The sequence below is a fragment of the Chiloscyllium plagiosum genome, unplaced genomic scaffold, assembly GCF_037043375.1.
Source record: "Chiloscyllium plagiosum isolate Xiang-an unplaced genomic scaffold, Cpla_swu_hap1 HiC_scaffold_27, whole genome shotgun sequence".
NCBI lineage: Eukaryota > Metazoa > Chordata > Chondrichthyes > Orectolobiformes > Hemiscylliidae > Chiloscyllium > Chiloscyllium plagiosum.
This window is the reverse complement of record NW_028270165.1, coordinates 54,144,441-54,162,519: the sequence shown is the minus strand read 5'-3', so window position 1 is coordinate 54,162,519 and position 18,079 is coordinate 54,144,441. Positions and strand designations below refer to the sequence as shown.

The following is an 18,079-nucleotide window of genomic DNA, read 5'->3' as shown; positions in this document are numbered from 1 at the left end:
CCAAAATCATCCATGCACTTGTGTAAGGATTGTTTAAATCTCCCTAATGTGGCTGAGTTGACTACCTTAGCGGGGAGGGCATTCCGCTCCCTTACCACTCTCTGCATAAAGAACTTGCCTCTGACATCTGTCTTAAAGCTATCCCCCCTCAATTTGTAGTTATGTCCTCTCGTACACGCTGACATGATCATCCTAGGAAAAAGTCTTTCTCTGTCTACCCTATCTAATCCTCTGATCATCTTGTATGTCTCTATCAAATCCCCCCCCGAGCCGCCTTCTTTCCAATGAGAAAAGGCCCAAGTCTCTCAGCCTTTCCTCATAACACCTTCCCTCCAGACCAGGCAACATCCTGGTAAATCTCCTCTGCTTTTCCATTTTTTTTTTTTTGCCCTCTGCTTTTCCAATGCTTCCACATCCTTTCTGTAATTGGGTGACCAGAACTGTACACAATATTCCAAGTGTGGCTGCACCAGCGTTTTGTATAGTTGCAGCATAATATTGCGGTTCCGGAACTCGATCCCTCTACCAATGAAACCTAACACACCGTATGCCTTCTTCACAGCACTATCCACCTGGGTGGCAACTTTCAGGGATCTAAGCACATGGACTCCAAGATCCCTCTGCACATCCACACTACCAAGAATCTTTACATTGACCAAGTACTCTGCCATCCTGTTATTCTTCCCAAAGTGCATCACCTCACATTTAGCTGCATTGAACTCCATTTGCCACCTCTCGGCCCAATTCTGCAGTTTATCCAAATTTCCCCCTGCAACCTGTAACATTCTTCCAAACTGTCCAGTACTCCACCGACTTTAGTGTCGTCTGCAAATTTACTAATCCATCCACCTATGCCTGTGTCTAAGTCAGTTATAAAAATGACTAACAGTAGTGGTCCCGAAACTAGTAATCGGACTCCAGACTGAATATTTTCCATCAACCACCACTCGCTGCCTTCTTCCAGTTTCTAATCCAAACTGCTAGATCACCCTCAATTCAATGCCCCTGCATTTTCTCCATCAGCCTCCCATGTGGAACCTTTTCAAAGGCTTTACTGAAGTCCAAGTATACCATATCAACTGTCCTACCCTCATCTACATGCTTGGTCACCTTCTCAAAGAACTCAATGAGGTTTGTGAGACGCGACCTGCCCTCGACGAAACCATGTTGACTATCTGAAATCAAATTGTTGCTTATTAGATGATTTTAAAATCATTTAAAATCATCTAATAATCCTTTACAATAGAAGTAAGGCTCACTGGTCTATAATTATCTGGGTCATCTCTGCTGTCCTACTTCAACAAGGGCACAATATTTGCAATCCTCCAGTCCTCGGGTACTAAACCCGTAGACAATGATGACTCAAATATCAAAGCCAGAGGCTCTGCTATCTCCTCCCTAGCTTCCCAGAGAATCCTCGGATAAATCCCATCCAGCCCAGGGGACTTGTCTACTTTCACTCCTTCTCAAATTGATAACACCTGTGTGTAACTAACCTCGATCCTTTCGAGTCTAATATCTCGTACCTCATTCTTTTCCTGAGTGAACTCCGATAAGAAATGTTCATTTAGCACCTCTCCGAACTCTACAGGGTCCATGCTCAACTTCTCACTTCTGTCTTTGACTGGCCCTATTCCTACCCTAATCATCCTTTTATTCCTCACATATCTATAGAAAGCTTGAGCGTTCTCCTTTATTCTATTTGCTAAAGACTGCTCGTGTCCTCCCTTTGCTCTTCTTAACTCTCTCTTTAAATCCTTCCTACGTGATTTGTAATTCTCCATCGCCTCATCTGTTCCATCTTGCTTCATCAACACATAAGCCTCATGGAACAGCATCATAAGACACAGAACTTATATCAAAAGATCAGTGTCATGCAACTGATAGAATATATTGAACAAACTTAGATAGTCTTCATCTCTTAGAATGGGTGCGGGCTTTGGTTCATTAATATGTAACAATGTTCTTGAGATGACTGAAGATTTTATTTAAAAAAGACATCTCCGCTCAGACAATGAATTAAAGGTGTGAGATTTGAGTCTGTTGGTATTCTAATCTTGAATCAGACAGGTTCTGTTTCCAAAGTCGGAATTTGTAAAACATTAGATGCATTGACTGCCTGCAGATTGTGTGCTTTTTGAACAAAATTGAATGTATCTGCAAATATAATTCTGCCAATACAATTTCACCCCAAAGAGTAGTGTGTGTGTATCTGTGTGCATGTGAGTTTGTGCATGTGTGTGTGTAAACATGCTTGGGAAAGTGAGTGTGTGATGGAGTATGAGCCTGTGAGTGTGATAGAGTGTTGAGGGGTGTGTATCTGTCTGCCTGAGAGATAGAGTATGTGTGTGTGTGTGAGAGAGAGGCTTAATAAAAGCAAGGGGTTGTACAAATAATGGTCGGGCCATGAGTCGTGCTATAGAACAGGCAGACATGGGGGGGGGGTGTTCAGGTACATAGTTCTTTGGAAGTTGCACCACTGCTAGACAGGGTGGTTAAGGTGGCATTTCGCAACATTGCCTTCATTGTTCACACCATTGAGTATCGGGGTTGGGACATCATGTTGAGGTTGTACAGGATGTTGGTGAGGCCACTTTCAGAGTACTCAGTACAGTTCTGTTGGCCCTGTAATAGGAAGAATACTATTAGAGAGGGTTTAATAAAGATTTACCAGGATGTTGTAAGGACTGGAGGGTTTGAGTTAGAAGGAGAGGCTAGGTCTTTATTCACTGGAGCACAGGACGTTGGGGGGGTGACCTCATTGAGATTGATAAAATCATGAGGATTGGAGGTAAGGTGAATAACAAAGGGCTCTTGCTTAGCATCGGCGTGCTCAAAACTAGGGGCCATTTTGTTTTAATGTGAGGAGAGAGATTTCAAACGAACTGGAGGGGCAAAAGTTTGAAAGAGGGTGATTTGCATGTGGAATGAACTTGCTGAGGATGTGGTAGCTGCAGGTACAGTGACAACATTGAAAAAGCATTTGGATGGGTACATGAATAGAAAGGTTTAGAGGGATATGGGCCAAATGCAGGCAAGTGGGACTGGTTTAGTTTGGAATCCTGGTCGGCATGGACGAATTGGACCGAAGTGTCTGTTTCTGTGCTGTATACCTTTATTAAAACCAGTAGAATTCTGAAAGGGGCTTGACAGGATAGATGCAGATAAAATGCTCCTTTGGTGGGGAGGGTCATCGAATTCCGACAATGTCGAAGCAGACCGTTCAGCCCATCTGTTTCACTCTGGCCCTCTGAACAGTATCCCACCCATACCCAACCCCTTACTGCGTATTTCCCATGACCAAGCCACCCTAACCTGTACATCCCTGGTCACTATGGGTAACTTAGCACGGCCAATCCTCCCTAACCTACACCCGAATCGATAACTTACCTTCTCAAGAATGTAATTTAAATGCAGAGCTTTTCTAAGAAAAATGTCAGTCTGACTCAACATTGGGACACAGACAGAATTCACACTTATTGTCTCTACTTATAAATAGGGCAACGTCTCTTCGAAATGTAGATTCATTTAGATATAACTGCGTCACTTTACATATTAAGATATCCCTTTGAATGTGCCCACATCCTTTTGAAATGTAATCTCGTCAATTTAAACCTCTTTATTTGCAGAAATACCCGTTAAAATGTCCACGTCCCTTTTAAAATGCAGATTTCCCCCTTTAGATATGACGCCATTCCGTTAGATGTCGGAATATCTGTTTAAATTGAGCCGTGAGCTTTCCCAATGTAGACAGGGCTCCTGGAAACGTGGCAGTGTCCCCCCTGCAGCTGCAGAGCGAGACAGGAGAGTTTGTTTTTGTGAATGAGCAGTTGTAGCGCGAGGTGGCTGTTGCTTGGTGACGGTGAGGCTCCCCCGGCCCCGCCCATCCCCCCGTGCAGACGTCACGCGGGGGCGAAGGCGGTTGGGAGGAGAAGTCGCTCGAGCGGGGAAGCGGCGGGAGGGCGGCCGTTAGGAAAATGGCGCCGTGCGGCCCGGGGCAGACACCCGTCACTGGGCACCGCCGCCTTCCTGGCTCAGCTGCTGTGTCACGGCCACACCGGCCGGCTGTACAGCAGGCAGGAGCCGGTGAGCATTCTGGAGGCGGATGGGGTTAAGGGCCTGCTTGGGAACTCGTCGGCCGCCTGGGTGGTGGAGTTCTACTGGTCGTGGGGCGGCCCCTGTGTCAACTATGGGGCCACCTGGAAGGTACTGGGCCCGGGAGGTGAAAGGTGAGGCAGGTTGTGGGGGGACGGAGGGGAAGGAATGTGGGGCCTGTCCTGTCATAGTGACATTTTACACTCACTTTCCATCTGCTTTTACTGGCGCTTGTGCTGTTTACCCTCACTGAAGGGGCAGGACCTGTTGAGAATGGTTAGTAAAGTATGTGGTGCACTAAGCCTTGTTAACATGGAGATAGTTTGTTATTTGGAAAAATATACTTTTTAATATTTAGAGTCATAGAGATGTACAGCACGGAAACAGACCCATTCGTCCAACCTGTCTATGCCAACTAGATATCCTAAATTAATCTAGTCCCATTTGTCAGCACTTGGTTCATGTCCCACTAAACCCTTCCTATTCATATTCCCATCCAGATGCCTTTTAAATGCTGTAATTATACCAGCCTCCACTACTTCCTCTCGCAGCTCATTCCATACGTGCACCACCCTCTGCATGGAAAAGTTGCCCCTTCGGTACCTTTTATATCTTTCTGCTCGCACCCTAAACCTATGCCCTCTTGTTGTGAACCTCACTCCTATTCTGGGGAAAAGACACTTAAAAAAAAAGTTGAGCAACCAGACAAAATGCGAAAGCTATAAAATGTTGAGCCTCATGGGGGGAGGGGGAAAAATGTGGCTCGACCCCATATTTCTTCTATTGGCATTTGAACACTTAACATCTGTCAATAATACCAGCATCGCTACAGAGCATATTGTGTCTGCTCCTCGGTGTGAACAACAGCGCGCCTGCTCGCTGTGTCACCAACACATTGTCCATGCTCCTCACTGTCGGTAGAAAAGGAGACATCGCTTATCTCTGTTCCTAAAGGTCTTCCCTTTATTCTTAAAGCTATGTCCTCTGGTCCTAGTCTCTCCTACCAATGGAAACATCTTCCCAATGTCATTGCACTGTGGGGATGAAGCCCTACCCTATCCGGTCATTTCTGCTGGTCGGTGAGACGAGGCCTCAAGGTTAGAGGAAGTAGCTTTTAGACCGAGATGAGGAGGAACTGCTTTTCCCAGAGGGTCGTGAATGTATGGAATAGTCTAGATTAGAGTGGTGCTGGAAAAGCACAGCAGGTCAGGCAGCATCCGGAGAGCAGGAAAATCGATATTTCGGGCAAAAGCCATTCATGAAAATCTGTGGAATACTCTGGCCAAGGAAGCAATAGAGGCAACTTCATTAAGTATATTCAAGACACAGTTAGGTGGGATTTGGCCTGATTGGGGAAATTAAGGGGTTGCTTGTGACCGTGCAGGGAGGAGGAGATGAGACAATGGATAGATCAGCCATGATCTTAATGAATGACGGAACAGGCTCACTTGTAGCAACTGGAGTGAATCCAGAGAGGGAGCAGACTTTACGACCTCAGGTATGTGTCTTGGTGAGGAAAGACAGAAGTTCTGGTTGCAACTGTTTTCCATAGCTTGCCAGAGTCTGAGGAGTGACCTTATACACTTTTATATCATCATGAGGGGCATGGATAGGATAAATAGACATGGTATTTTCCTTTGGATGGGGCAGTCCAGAACTAGAGGGTAATAGGTTTAGGATCGAGAATGTGGTGCTGCAGCAAGTCAGGCAGCATCCGAGGAGCAGGAAAATCGACGTTTCGGGGAAAGGCCCTTCATCAGAGAAGTGTGTGTGAGAGTTTGTGTGTAAGACTGCGCGTAGGAGAGTGTGTATTTGCATGAGTGCCTGCTTGATAAAGTGTGATTGTGATGGAGTATGAGCCTGCGAGAGGGTGAGAGTTTTGAGGGGGTGGTGTATGCATATGTCTGAGAGAGGTATGGATATAAGTGAGGGTTTGCATTTTGCTAAAATAGAGGGCGGCAAGACTTGAACAGGTAATGGGTAGGGCCCTGGGTCGTGTTGTAGAACAGAGACCTGGTGGTGTTCAGGTTCATTGTTCTTGAAAACTACATCACTGGTAAATAGGGGAGTGAAGAAGGTGTTTCGCACACTTGCCGTCATTGTTCACTTGCTGAGTACAGGAGTTGGGACATCATGTTGGAGATGCACACAGAAAGTACGTTACTCAGAGGGTGATAGGTGCCTGGAACACATTACCAGTAGAGGCAGGGACGGTAGATTCATTTAAAGTGCACCTGGACAGATGCATGTGTCGTTGGAGAACTGAGGGATACAGATTCAGGAATTGGGCGATGAGGTTTAGACAGGGGATTTGGATCAGCTTAGACTTGGAGGGCTGTCGGGCCTGTTCCTGGGTTGTAAATTTTCTTTGTTCTACATTGAGGTTGTACAGGATGTTGGTGAGGCCATTTTTCTGGAGTACTGAGTACAGTTCTGGTCACCCTGTAATAGGAAGAAGACTATTAGAGGCCGGACCAATGAGGAGCACTGGAACTCCGGAAGGAGTCTGGTCCTCCTGCCATTGAGAGCAGCCCTATTGTCTGAATCCGAGACATCGATTTTCCTGCTCCTCGGATGCTGCCTGACCTGCTGTGCTTTTCTAATCTTGACCCATGAACTTCTGAAGCTGCTGTTGGTCTTCTCTCTCTGAATGAAGACTGAGATTCATCCAAGACTGTAATTTCCTTCCTCTGTCCAACAGCACTCTCTTCTCTCACTCCCTTTTCTATTTCTTTTATTTTCATGCTGGGATCCAATTGTTGACTTGCAGCAACTGAAAAGAAACGGAGTGAATCCAGAAAGAGGACAGACTGTGGAAAAGCTAGTCTAGGTCTGTGCCTCAAACACATGGCAAGTGCAAGATCACAGTGTGAAGTTATAGTCTTTGCTGTGAAAAACAAAGCAGAAATGAGGTGTATTGTTTAAATGGTGATATATTGGGAAGTAGAGAAAGCGAGGACTGTAAATGCTGGAGATCAGAGTCAAAAAGTGCCGTGCTGGAAAAGCAAGTCAGGCAGCATCCAAGGAGTAGGAAAGTTGACGTATCGGGCACAAGCCCTTCATCTGGAATGATGTGGTTTAGGGTGAGAGGGGAAAGATATAAAAGAGACCTAAGGGGCAACCTTTTCATGCAGAGGGAGCTGCCAGAGGAAGTGGTGGAGGCTGGTACAATTGCAACATTTAAGAGGCATTTGGATGGGTATATGAATAGGAAGGGTTTGGAGGGATATGGGCCGGGTGGTGGCAGGTGGGACTAGATTGGGTTGGGATATCTAGTCGACATGGACGGGTTGGACTGAAGGGTCTGTTTCCATGCTGTACATCTCTATGACTCGAAGACTCTGTGTGGATGTCCAAAGGGGCCTCAGTGTCTTCCTACACCAGTCGATGCCAGTTGTCAGACAGGTGCAGCAAGCAATCAGCAAGGCAAATGGAATATTAGCAAGAGGAATTGAGTTCAGAAGTGGGGATTTCTTCCTTCAGTTAGGGGGTCATTGAATATATTCAAGGCTGAGTTCATCTGAGTTTTGACCAACAGAGAAGTGGATGGTTAGTGGGGAAGGCAAGAAAATAGTTTTAACACCAGTATAGAACAGTGACAGTCATACAGCATAGAAACAGATCCTTCAGTCCAACTCGTCCATGCTGACTATATTCACAAATTAAACTAATTGGATCAACTTAGGCTTGAAGGGCCGAAGGGCCTGTTCCTGGGTTGTAAATTTTCTTTGTTCTATGTTGAGGTTGTACAGGATGTTGGTGAGGCCATTTTGTTTTTGGAGTATTGCGTACAGTTCTGTTCCCCCTGTAATAGGAAGAATACTATTGGAGAGGGTTCAGCAAAGATTTACCTGGATGTTGCCAGGACTGGAGGGTTTGAGTTATAGAGAGAGGCTGGGACTTTTTCACTGGAGTGGAGGAGGTTGAGGAATGACCTTATTGAGATTTGAAAAATCATAAGGGGTGAGGAGAATAGCGAGGAGCATGTGTGGTTATGTCGAGCCAGGGATGGGGAGGTGAAATAAAATTGTGGCTCTACCCTTTTTTCCTTCTATTGACATTTGGACAGTTGAATCTGTCAGTTACGCCAGCATATCTACAAAGCCGACTGCATGTGCCCCTCGGTGTCGGCAAGCATTGCGCATGTTCGCCGGTGTCTGCAAAAAACTGCACGTTTCTATCTGTCAGTACAAATGATACATGAATTTCATTTGCCAGCCCAATGAGGAGCACTGGAACACCGGAAGGAGGAGCCTGGTCCTCCTGCCATTCAGAACAGCCCTATTGTCTGAATCCGAGATGTCGATTTTCCTGCTCCTCGGATGCTGCCTGACTTGCTGTGCTTTTCTAGCACCACTCTAATCTTGACCCATGAGCTTCTGAAGCTGCTGCTGCTCCTCTCTCTCTCTCTCTCTCTCTCTCTCTCTCTCTCTCTCTCTCTCTCTGAATGAAGATTGAGATTCATCCAAGACTGTAATTTCCTTCCTCTGTCCAACAGCACTCTCTTCTCTCACTCCCTTTTCTATTTCTTTTATTTTCATGCTGGGATCCAATTGTTGACTTGCAGCAACTGAAAAGAAAGGGAGTGAATCCAGAAAGAGGACAGACTCGGGAAAAACTGGTCCAGGTCTGTGCCTCAAACACCTAAAAACTGAAGTACCACCGTGTGAAGTTATCGCCTTTGCTGTGGAAAAAACAAAGTAGAAATGAGGTGTATTGTTTAAATGGTGATATATTGGGAAGTGGAGAAAGTGAAGACTGCAAATGCTGGAGATCAGAGTCAAAATGTGTGGTGCTGGAAAAGCACAGCAGGTCAGACAGCATCCGAGGAGTAGGATAGTTGACGTTTCGGGTAAGAGCCCTTCATCAGGAACGATGTGTGGATGGACAAAGGAGCATCAGCGTCCTCCTACACCAGTCAATGACAGTTGTCAGACAGGTGCAGCAAGCGATCAGCAAGGCAAGTGGTATATGAGCAAGAGGAATTGAGTTTAGAAGTGGGGATGCCTTCCTGCAGTTAGCCTTGAATATATTCCATGACCCCCTGAGTTCATATCATTTTTGAACAACAGAGAAGTGGATGGTTCTTGGGGAAGGCAAGAAAATAGTTTTAAGGCCAGTACAGAACAGTGACAGTCATACAGCATAGAAACACACCCTTCTATCTATGCTGACTATATTCACAAATTAAACTAATCCCACCTGTCTGTGTTTGGCCCACATCCCTCCGTACCTTTCCTATTCATGTACTTATCCAAACATCTTTTAAATGTTACTGTACCTGCATCTATCACTTGCTCTAGACGTTCATTCCACACACAAACCACTCCTTTTTTTTTAAAAGAAAATGTGCTCCTCAGGTCTTTAAAATCGTTCTACTCTCTCCTTAAACGTTTGCTCCCCAATCTTGAAATGACACCTGCCATTCACCTCCCCTATACCCCTCATGATCTTTTAAACCTCTCTAAGGTCACCTTTTAACGTCCAATGCTCCAGTGAACAAAGTCCCAGCCTCTGCTCGATGTCGGGAGATCCATATCCATTTGTGATCTGTTTAATGGTGGTGCAGGCTTAAAAGACCAAATGGTCGACTCCTGTTCCCAATTCTCTGTGTCCTGGACATAAGACATAGGAGCAGAAAGTAGGCTATCAGGTCTGCTCATACAATTCAATCGTGGCTGATAAGTTTCTGAGCCTCATTCTGCTACTTTCTCCATGTAACCCTTGATACTCAAGAACCTAACTATCTCGGTCTTAGATATCCTCCGTGACCTGGCCTTCGCAGCCTTCTGTGCCAATGAATTCCATAGATTCACCACTCTCTGACTGAAGAGGTTTCTCCTTATCTCCATTCTGAAAGGTCATCCTTTTACTCTAAAGCTGTGCCCTCAGGTTTTAGTTTCTCCTACCAATGGAAACATCTACCCAACATCCACTCTGTCCAGGCTGTTCAGTATTATGTATGTTTAGATCTCCCCTGTGTGTGGGGCTATTAATCAGCATAAGCCAGAACCTTCAGGATGAGGTACAGCAAGGATTAGGTTCAGCAAATTGAAAATGGAGGGAGAGCGTGTAGGACGGAGATATTCAGTTTCTAGAGAATGAGAGAGGAATTAAATTAGAATTGATCGGATAGGCTGAAGGGCTAAGCAGTGGCAGATAGAGTTGAATTTGCAGAAATGTGATGTGTTGTATTTTGGTCAAGAAATGCAGGCAGGACTTAACACAGTGAAGGGGAGTGTTGCAGAACAAAGAGACCTTGAAGTACAGGTAAGTGGAGACGCAGGTAGACAGGATAGTGAAGATGATGTTTGGTATGCTTTCCTCTATTGGTCAGAGCATTGAGTGAACGAGTTGGGAGGTCATGTTGCGGCTGCACAGGACCTTGGTTAGGCCACTTTTGGAATATTGTGTGTAATTCTGGTCTCCATCCTATGGAAGGATGTTGTGAAACTTGAAAGGGTTTGGAAAAGGTTTATAAAGCTGGTGCCAGAGTTGGAGGGTTTGAGGGAGATACTGAATAGGCTGGGGCTGTTTTCCCTGTAGTATCAGAGGCTGAGGGGTGACATTTTATAAGGGGCATGGATAGGGGTGAATAGCCAAGGTCTTTTCCTTAGGATAGGGGAGTCCAAAACGAGAGGGCAGATGTTTGAAGTGAGAGGGCAAAGATTTAAAAGGGACCTGAGGGGCCACTTTTTCACGTAGAGCGTTTTGCATGTATGGAACGAGCTGCCAGAGGAAGTGGTGGAGCCTGGTACCATTACAATATTTAACAAGCATCTGGATGGGTACATGAAGAGGCAGCGTTTCGAGGGATATGGGCCAAATGCTGGCAAATGGAAATAGATTAATTTCGGATATATGGTTTGCATGGACAAGTTGGGCGGAAGGGTCTGTTTCTGTGGTGTCTGACTCTAGTTGTCTTCGGTGAAAGCAGAAGAGTGGTTGTGAAGACGGGACTTTCAGAGCAGCTTTCAAAAATGTTTTGCCCTTGCTGGGACCGGAAGAAGTTACAATGAAATTTTTCATTTGGGAGACAGCAAGGAACTAAGTGAGTACATCTGAGATTTTGGTGGAAACTGGGAATTTGTTGCACTGTGGGGATGAAGCATGTCCATTCTCTCTCTCTCGCCACCCCACCTCTCACCCCTGTCCAGTCCATCACCCCACCCTCTCGCCATTCATTCTCTCTCTCACCCCCACCCCCCCTTCTGCTTCTTGTCCTTTCTCTTCCCACCAATTGCCCCCATCCATTCTCTCTCTCTCCCCACACTCTGCAGTTCCCCCATTCGGTCTCTGCTCATACTCTGGACACCACCCCATTCTCACTCACTCCTCCATAATACACTATACCCCCATTCTCTCCCCCTGGCCCCCATCACATTCTGTCCCTGTTCCGCCAGTCTTTCTCTACCCCACACCCTCTGCCCCTTGTCCATTTTCTCTCTCACTTTCACTCTCTCTCTCTCCCCCCCCCAACATTCTCTCTTTTCTCCTGTCCAATCCCCTCCATCAGCCCCTGTCCATTCCTCCAACTAGCCTCAATGCCCCCTGTCCATTTCCCCCTGCGACCCTCAGTGTCTCTTGTCCATTTCCTCCGGCCACCCACAGTGCCCCCTGTCCATTCCCCCTGACCATGTACTTTGCCCCCTGTCCATTCCCCCCACCACCCACAGTGCCCCACGACACCAACAGCACCCCTTGTCCATCCCCTCCATCACCCACATCAGCCCCTGTCCATTCCTCAAACCAGCCACAGAACCCCCTATCCACCCCCCCCCCCCCACCACCACCACCACCACCTGCAGTGTCTGTTGTCAATTTCCTCTGGCCACCCGCAGTGCTCCCTGTGCATTCCACACCGGCCACTAACAGTGCCCCGTCCACTCCTCCCCCCCCCCCCCCCCCCCCCCATCCACAGTACCCCTGTCCATTCTCCTTGCCACACACTGCACGCCCTGCCCAGTCCCCCTCGCCACCCACAGCACTGGCTGTCAAACCCACACCGCCACCTATAGTACCCCCTGTCCATTTCCCCCCATCATCCACAGCTTCACCCCATCCATTCCCCCTGCCACCCTGAGCACCCCCTGTCCATTCATCCCAACAGCCTCAGTGCTCCCTGTCCATTCCCCCCGCCACCCACCGTGCCCCCGTCCATTCTCCCATGGACTATAACCTGGTGTTGTGTGATTTTAAACCATATTCAGAAACATCTGAAAGCACATACTACTTTTTTTAAAAAGAGCTGCTGAAATCTTTCTCAAACTTTCATTGAAGTCTGCGCAGTTAGGCTACAGCCCCTATAAGGGTTGAATGGCCTATACTTAGTTGGAACCAATTTCACGAGACTATGTAGAAATAGAGTTGTCGAGCACGTACACAAAGACTTTCAGTCCAGGCTGACCAGATATCCTAATTTAATCTAGTGACCCATTTGCAAGCATTTGGCCCATATCCTTCTAAACCCTTCCTTTTCATATGCTGGAGATCAGAGCTTAAAAATGTGTTGCTGGAAAAGCGCAGCAGGTCAGGCAGCATCAAAGGAACAGGAGAATCGACGTTTCGGGCATAAGCCCTTCTTCAGGAATCCTCATTCCAAACACACACCACCCTCTGTGAAAAAGTTGCCCCTTAGCTCCCTAATAAATCTTTTCCCACTCATCCTAAATCTATGCCCTCAAGTTCTGGACTCGCTCCCACTACCCTGGGGAAAAGGCATAAAAAAGTTGAATAGCCAGCCAGAATGCAAAAGGAATAAAATCTGAAGCCACAGGAAAAAATGTGATTCTACCCTTTTTTTTTCGATTTGCATTTGGACCCTTAAAAGCTGTCAGTAATAACGGCATCGCCCCAGAGCATACTGCGCATGCTCATCGGTGTCAGTAAGGCGCATCGCATATTTGCCGGTGTCAGCAAATCACAGCGCATGTTCTTTGCTGTCCGCCGAAAAGGCGCGCGACCTACTTTGACGAACCAATAGAATGCCAAGGAGGACCGGAAGAAGACTGGTACTCTTGCCAATCAGAGCCCCCATGTTGTCTGAATGCGGAAGGTGCGCCATGAATTTCAGGACCTGCTGCTGATTCTCTGCCTCTGAATGAAGATTCACCTTCACGCCGGACTGCAACTTCTTTCCTCTGTGCGGCACTCTCTTTTCCCACCACCGTTTTCCACTTATTTTTAATGTTGGGGTCAAGGGCTCTCCCTAAGTGGGTGCTGGGGCAGGATAGTGAAGTGGGGATAGGTGAAGACAGGTAGAGGGTAGGACCTGGTTGATCAATGGGTGGAAGGAATCTGGTTGGCAGGGAGGAGTCTGGTTGGCAGGGAGGAGTGGAAGGGAGGGGGAGGAGCTGGGACAGGAGTTGGGGGAACGGGAAGGGAGGTTACTTGAAATTGGAGAACTCAATGTTGAGTCCTCTGAGCTGTAGGCTACCCAGGCAGAAGATGAGGTGGTGTTCCTCCAATTTGCGGTTTGCTTCATTGTGGTAATGGTGAAGGCCTAAGATGGTCACGTCAGAAAGGGCGTGGGAAAGGAAATTAAAATGGATGGTGACTGGGAGGTCCAGTCGGCCTCTGCAGACCCGGCTGTGATGCTCAGTGATCCATTTCCCAAGTTTACACTCAGTCTCCACGATGTAGAGAAGACCACAATTGGCAAACACATGGCAAGTGCAGTACCATAATATGAAGTTATAGCCTTTGCTGTGGGGAAAAAAAGCAGAAAGGTGTGTTGTTTAAATGGTGATGTATTGGGATGTGGAGAAAGTGAGAACTGGAGATCAGAATCGGAAAGTCTGGCAATGAAAAGCACAGCAGGTCAAGCAGCATCCGAGCAGTAGGACAGTCGAAGTTTCGGGCATGAGCCCTTCAGGAATGATGCATGGATGTTCAGAGGGGCATCAGCGTCCTTCTGTGCCAGTTGTCAGACAGGTGCAGCAGGCAATGAGCAAGGCAAGTGGTGTGTTAGCAAGAGGAATTGAATTCAGAAGTGGGGATGTCTTCCTGCAGTTAGGGGATCATTGAATAAATTCAAGGCTGAGTTAATCTGATATTTGAACAAGAAAGAAGTGGGCGTTTATGGAGGAAGGCAAGAAAATGGTTTTAAGACCAGTTTAGAACAGTTCCAGAGTCAGACAACACAGAAACAGACCCTTCAGTCCAACTACACCATGCTGACTGTGTTCACAAACAAAACTAGTCCCACCTGTGTGTGTTTGGCCCATATCCCTCTGAACCTTTCCTATTCATGTACTTTTAAACCTTGTTACTGTACCTGCATCCACCACCGTGTCTGGACATTGATTCCACGCACAAACTACTCTCAAAAACAAAGGTGCTACTCCAGTCTTTTGAAAATCTTTCTCCACTCATCTTCCTCATTTGCTCCCTAATCTTGAAATCCCCACCCTAGGAAAAGGACACCTGGGGTTCACCTCATCTACCCTCCTCATGATTTTATGAACCTCTTTTAAGGTCACCTGTCAACCTCATGTGTTCCAGTGAAAAAAGTCCCAGCCTATCCACCTAGATGTAGGTATAATCATATCCAGTTATGAATTGTTCAATGCTGGTGCAGACTCGAAAGACTGAATGGCCTAGTCCTGCTCCCAACTCTCTCACTCTGTCCAGGACAGCAAGAGGCCCTAATTCATAGGAGCAGAAATTAGGCCATTCAGCCCATCAGGTCTAATCACCCCATTCAATCGTGGCTGCTAGGTTTCTCAACCCCATTCTCCCTGTAACCCTCGATCCCCTTGATACTCAAGAACCTATCTGTCTCAGTTTTAAATATCCTCAGTGACCTGGCCTCCACAGCCTTCTGTGGAAATAGATTCCACAGATTCACCGCTCTCTGGCCGAAGAAGTTTGTCTATTCTAAAAGGTCTTCCCTTTACTCTAAGGCTGTGCCCTCTGGCCCGAGTCTGTCCTACCAATGGAACCATCTTCGCAATGTCCACTCTGTCCAGGCTGTTCAAGATTATGTATGCTTCAATTAGACATCCCCCACCCCCCCCACTGAGTGTAGGCCTGTTAATCAGCATGAACCAGACCCTTCAGGATGAGGTACAGCAGGGATTAGGGTCAGCAAAGTGAGAATGGAGGGAGTGTGTGTGGGATGGAGATTTTCAGCTTCTAGGGAATGAGAGAGAAAAGTGAGTTCGCTATAAATTAGAATTGATCGGATGGGCCAAAGAGTGGTAGATGGAATTTAATTTGGAGAAATGTGAGTTGTTGCATTTTGGTCAAGCAATCCAGGCAGGACTGACACAGTTAAGAGGAGTGTTGCAGAACAAAGAGACCTTGGAGTGCAGGTTCCATAGTTCCTTGAAAGTGGAGTCTCAGGTAGACAAGATAGTGAATGAGGCATTTGGTAGGATGGCCTTTATTGGTCAGAGCATTGAGTAGATGAGTTGGGAGGTCATGTTGTGGCTGTTCAGGATGTTGGTTCAGTCAATTTTGGAATACTACATTCAGTTCTGATCTCCCTTCTGCAGGAAAGACGTTATGAAACTTTGAAAGGGGTCAGAAAATATATGAGCTATAGGGAGAGGCTGAATAGTCCAGGGACATTTTCCATGGAGCATCAGAGGCTGAGGGGTAAACATATAGACCTTTGTAATGGGCATGGAGAGGAGGGAAAATCTAAGGTCTTTTCCCCCAGGGTAGGGGAGTTCAAGAAAACTAGAAGGCATATGTTTGAGGTGAGAGCAGAATGATTTAACAGGGGTCTGAGGGGCAACCTGTTCACACAGAGGGTGGTGCATGTATGGCACGAACTGCCAGAGGAAGTGGTGGAGATTGGCACAATTACAACATTTAAAAGGCATGTGGACATCTGTCTGTTCTCAGCTCTGCTGAATTTCTGTTGAAGCTTTAACCCCCCCCCCTTACACCTTCTGGGACAATAAAACATTCAGTCAATCAACACCCAACCCACAATCTCCCAGCCTGTCAACCATCCAGGCACTGTGTAGTCACAGCAGGGAATCGAACAAGAAAAATGAAACAACATTAGAAATAAATTGGTGCTCGTGTTTAATGTTTATTCATTAGGAAATAAACCAGAAATAGGGCTCTCCCAGGATTCGTGTGGTCCCGTACTTGATGAATTCTTTCTCTCTTACATCGAACTGTTAGTATGCAGCTCTGATTTACAACAATATTTACATCAACAGGACTAAAGCATCTGTTATCAAATTGGCAGTGATGTACAGCACGGAAATAGAGTTTTTCTCTCTCTCATGCACACACGCACATACATGTCCATGGGGGTGAATTTATATTTGCAGAATGATATTTGCAGATACATTCTATTTTGCTCAAAAATACACAATCTGCAGGCAGTCAACCCATGTAATATATTGTAAATTCCTGTTTGGAAATAGAACCAGTCTGACTCAAGATTGGGGTACAGACAGACTCTGACCTCACACCTTTAATGCATTGTCTGAGCTGAGATGTCACCTCTTGTTATAAATCCTTGTTATCTTGATAAGGTGCCTTGCAGGAAGTTCTGGGATTTACATGTTAATGATGGCTGCAACCCATTCTAGAAGATGAAAGACTTAACAATCCAGGTTTGTTCAATATATCATTTCAGTGGCAGGACACTTTTTTCTATATGTGTCTTATGATTTTATTTTCCGCAACCACCTGATGAAGGATCAGTGCTCCGAAAGCTAGTCCTTCCAAATAAATGTGTTGGACTATAACCTGGTGGTGTGTGTTTTTTCAACTTTGACCAGATGCGGGTGGATTGACCATGCTAAATTACCCACGGTGCCGAGGGATGTGCAGGTTAGGTGTAGTAGTCAGGGTTAAATGTAGAGCAATAGGGGTAAGGGAATGGCTGTGGGTGGGTTACCCTTCAGAGGATCGGTTTGGACTTGTTGGGCCGAGTGGCCTGCTTCCACACTGGGGGATTCTCTGAAGGGAGGAGATTTTTGCAAACACACTTTTTTTTGCTCTACAAAATCAGACCTGCTCACTCTCAGCAGTATCCCAGTGTTAGGAAAGATATTAACTTTCAGGTGGAGTTATCCAAAATTGAGAGATGTCGGTCTTGATGTTTTTGCTTTTCTGCCCCTGTAAGGTCCTGAATCAGCACCTTCAGGAGAATTAGTAGAGGCGAGGGAGAGATGGTGCTTTCAATTTTGTGAAACAACAAAAGAAAGGAATATTCCACAAAGTAGAATTGCTTGCTCTGAATTTCTACCCTGCACTGACAGTGATGACCTTTGTAATTTGTTTTTAACAGTGTATTTGAAGATCTGAAGACTGAAGCTTCAAAATCAACAGGTGAAGGGCTTATGCCCGAAACGTTGACTGTCCTGCTCCTTGGATGCTGCCTGACCTGTTGTGCTTTTCCAGCGCCACACTTTTCGACACTGACTCTCCAGCGTCTACAGTTCTCACTTTGACGTCAATGTCTGACAGTCAGTCAATCCATCGGGACTGCAACAGTTTTCAACTATGATTCTGTGAGAAGGAGCAAAGCTTTTTGGTTCCTGTTTGAGTACGTTTTCAGCATCAGTGGGACTGGATGAGAGACCCTACTGTTGCAGCGCACTGAGTGTGGAGCCTGAAACAGTTATACGGCCTGGGAAGAGGAATTCAGGGTGGGGAGGGGCTCCACACGTATTTGTGTGTAACTGAAGCTTCGGCCATGGAGAAACCAGAGGAATCCCGCCCCGTGGAGAATCCATGGAAGTTTGGCGACTGCAGGAAAAGCTTCCATGTCCCGTCTGTCCTGGAGACTCATCGGCGCAGTCACACTGGGGAGAGCCCGTTCCCCTGTCCCGTCTGCAGGAAGGGCTTCAGCACTTCCTCCACTCTGCTAACCCACTAGCGGATCCACACGGGGGAGAGGCCCTTCAGCTGCCCCGAGTGTGGGAATTCTTTTACCCAGGCCTCTGTCCTGCTAACCCACCGGCGGATCCACAAGGGAGAGAGGCCCTTCAGCTGCCCCGAGTGTGGGAAT

At 46.6% G+C, this 18,079-nt stretch overlaps 1 long non-coding RNA gene across 1 annotated transcript; it reads left to right on the top strand.

Moving 5' to 3' along the window:
* Window positions 1-3,978: 3,978 nt before the first annotated feature.
* Window positions 3,979-18,079, top strand: LOC148144110 (uncharacterized). The gene is made up of 3 exons (XR_015751388.1): window positions 3,979-4,229; window positions 16,596-16,676; window positions 17,357-18,079. It is a non-coding gene; the product is annotated as an uncharacterized LOC148144110 (long non-coding RNA).